The sequence below is a fragment of the Pinus tabuliformis genome, chromosome 8, assembly GCF_031772625.1.
Source record: "Pinus tabuliformis cultivar Carrire ecotype Pingquan chromosome 8, CPIR1, whole genome shotgun sequence".
Lineage (NCBI taxonomy): Eukaryota > Viridiplantae > Streptophyta > Pinopsida > Pinales > Pinaceae > Pinus > Pinus tabuliformis.
Window position 1 is genome coordinate 124,186,739 of NC_142294.1, and position 3,794 is coordinate 124,190,532.

At 33.3% G+C, this 3,794-nt stretch overlaps 1 pseudogene; it reads right to left on the reverse strand.

Moving 5' to 3' along the window:
• Nucleotides 1–628: 628 nt before the first annotated feature.
• Nucleotides 629–1,456, reverse strand: LOC149234441 (transcription elongation factor TFIIS pseudogene; annotated as a pseudogene).
• Nucleotides 1,457–3,794: the final 2,338 nt, after the last annotated feature.

Genomic DNA, 3,794 nt, shown 5'->3' on the forward strand with positions numbered 1-3,794 from the left:
TTGACCCTGATAAAAAATTACTGATGAACTACCTATTGTTTCAAGGTCTCTAGTTGATGTCTATCTTCAATTTTAACATGAAATAAAACTACACCCTAGAAGCTTTGATATTCAATGTTCTCATGTTTAATGGGATCTCTAAAAATTGTGCAGTTATCAATTTCAAACTAAATTTCAATATCAAATCGATGATAATTGTAACAACTGAACCTAAGGATCAAAACACTTACAAGTATTTTATTCCATGATGCTAAACTGTCAAGAAGGGAATCTAATGCATACACAAAAATTATTTTGATTACCATCATGGATGAAATACCGAGTTCATTCATATAAAATTACTAGAAAAAATATAATTAGGTACTTTTCCTTAGAGTTTTACAGTGATTTGCGTTTACTTTCCTAAGAATCCATTGTCTAACTTTAAACCATGATTTGCAATCACTCCAAAGATATTGACAAACCTAACCAATCATTTATACCTATTTCCAAGTAAATATGTAACAAATATCAATTTTCAATCAAGGGTGGCATTAAGAGTTTTAACCAACAATGGGTAGGCAATGAATCTCTAGATCTCACTACCCTAATTCTACCCTAGCTACCAAGATACCAGTCTAGCTTGAAATTAACATAACTTCGAATGGTTATTATAGTTTACACATGTGACAAATGTAGTCATATGTTCATATGCACTTCTTGTTTTCAACTGATAATAAGTACACTTCCAGTAGCCACATTTACCACACTTGAATTGGTCTATTGTAGCTTTAAGATTTATCCCACGCTCACACTCAAAAAGTTCCCTGTCTTTGATCTGTTTGTTCTCAAGCTTTCTTTGATCACTAGCCATTTCTTCCACTGTCATGACAATAAGTTTCTCTGGCTTAATTTCCCCAAGAAGAACTCTCCTTCTCAAATCTAGATTGTTTACATCTTTCAGGTTGAACATGATGGACCTATATTTCAACTTCTGGGCTCCAGTAGATATCCCTAAATTTTTAAAGATCAGTGTCTCAATAGAAACTGCAACTCATACTGGATCACATGTATTTACTATCACTAGGTTGTCACCCTTGGCTTTGTTACCTACTTTGGAAAAATCGTCATGAAGAAGCTCACGGATCCTATCCTGTACTGTGTTATTACACTTACTCGTACATGTCAGCTTTGGAGGGCCATTTGAGGATGAAGATACCTTATTATTGCTGATATATGCTTCTTCTCCCTTTGGTTTCTTCTCAACCTTTACAGACTCTTGCTTAACAGCATTGGCCTCCACTTTAATAGTCATGGACTACTTATCTTCTAACTTTGTAGATTTTTTTCCATTTTTAACAAGAGTTTCTGTTGTCACAACCTTATTTCAAGAATCAAGTAAGCTAGTGGCTAACACAATACTTTCTTGATGATTCTTTGTGAAATTTCGGAGGCGTTTTCCAACATGAGAATCAAAGTATCATAACAAAATGAAGTTACTAGCATTCATAAGAAAACAACCCTATGAAAAATGTTGCACATTCATTAGGTAAACAGTTTACCTTGAGTACTTTAAATCAGAGAAAAAGGTACCTTTAAAAGGCCCATTAAGCATAGAGAGAGTCATTAACAAAATCAGTGGACTTCAAAAGAGAATGATACTAAACCTTCAAGATAGAGGTAAGTTTTAAGAGAACTATTGAAAGATAAATGAAAAGAGCAAGGAAAATGAAGGAAAAAATAAAATTATACAAATGATACCAATACTCTTCTTTCATATATGTTCTACATGGTACAAATCCTAATGAAGTACCAAGAGTAAATGAAACTTTACATTATATTTCACAACATCTATCTAGATAGGCATGTGCAAAACAACCATCTTCAAGAAGTAAATCTGGACTTACATTCTTCAATTTATGTCATAACATAAACGTATTTGAGTGTAAGAAAAAGACTGAAAGAAAATGTCATGCACCACAAGTTAAATTTACAATTCAAATCAATAAAAACATGTGCCAACATAATACTTTTAAAAAATCATGTTCTTGACTTGTACACCACAAAATGCAGCAATCAAAGGAGACATTTGCATAAGGGTACAAACAAACAATCTAAAGCTTACACATCCAACTCTGTTTATAACTTACAAGTTACAACTTTATTGATAACAGCCTCTACAGTACACCCACTACCTGCACAAGATGATACCACTGTACTGGGGAATCTAATAACACAAATCTTAAATCATACAAAAAAGATTGTTAAAATTTTTGTAATGAGACATGATGAATATTGAATGGCTAGAACTAACCCTGGTAGAACAGAGCTAGGGAGGCCTTGTTATCACCTCTAAATTACAAAACTTCTAATAAACACTAATAACACAATGAAAATGTTATCTCTAGAAATTAATTAAACAAAAAAACAAAAAAAAAACTTTGGACTTAGTCATGGAAAAATGCTATGGGGATTACAAGCTCACCCTAGGCTCATAGAAAATGTTGTTAGTAGTAGCACATAGTCCATTAGCATTAGGAAACTAAAGGCACTACTTGATGTGAGAACAATTTATTTGACAGGATTGTATCCTCACCCACCAGGCATTTGTTTAAGGTGTCTGGAATTTTTGCAAATAAGGGTGCTGATTTGGCTTCAAATTCATTGAAAGTAAAGACAGTTTGATATGAATCCTCTCTTTATAGGCTGATATGGAAAGGATTTGAAAGCATTCAAATTGAAAAATTGGGTGTGTGGTTAGAGAGAGGTCTCTTTATCATTCATTTCCACCACTCAAATACTTCCCTGATAGTAATGGTTGCAAAATAGGAGAGAACCCAATTGGTAATTCTCTCTGACCAAGTCTTAGCTCTAAAAGACAAGGTTTATGTGCTCCAATATTGAATTTTAGACGTGGAAATCAAGAGCATGAGTTTTAAGAAAACTTGTAAGTTCTTACTGCAAACAAAAACTCAAAGATTCACCTGCATATTCAGGGTCTCAAGATTCAAAGGCATGAGTCTAAATCTCATAACTTCGAAGAGAATAAAATATGAATGGGGATCGAAAGCCACAAAAGAGGAAGATGGATGAAGCGCATAAAATATAACCAATTCAAGTAACCAGTCAATAAAGTTGATGATAAGCATTGTTGCTGCCAATGCAAGTATAGTGGAAGTACCGAAAACTGAATATCAAATTCCTTCCATTTTTTCCCTGTATAAAACCCACTTCATTTTCAATATTCTTTGTGATTTTCCTTGAATTTCATGTATTGGTTGGTGAATTTATAGTGGCAAGCCTAACAGAGAGTTTGAAAAATGGAACGACTTCAGCCCAAATACAAGAGAAATTTTGAATTGTCTTATAGGGCTCAAGTTAGCACCTGCTAACCTACTCCAAATATTTTTAAAATGTATGAAAAAAGTAATGTTAGACAAGTAGAGAAATATGAAAACTTGAAAGTGTAGTAGCCTCCACTAAAGTGGAATCAAACCAGATACAACAAGATCATAACATGGTCAAACATGATACAGATAACAGAACATAAAAAGATTAACATAGACTCAAAGACATTAGAAGGAATAAGATAATTTTTGCATCTACTAAATCTGTTACTGAGAAATACAAGGGTAAGCCCTCTATTTATAGAAATCTAGGAAGAGTCCAACATTTAAGAAGGATAGTTGGCAAGTATACAAGTATTTAATTATTTACCCAAGTTAACTTACAACTGTCGGTAAAAAGGAGGCTAAATTCCAAAAATGGATCCTGGCTACATGGCCATGATAGGTACCCATGTAAAAAATGCTTAT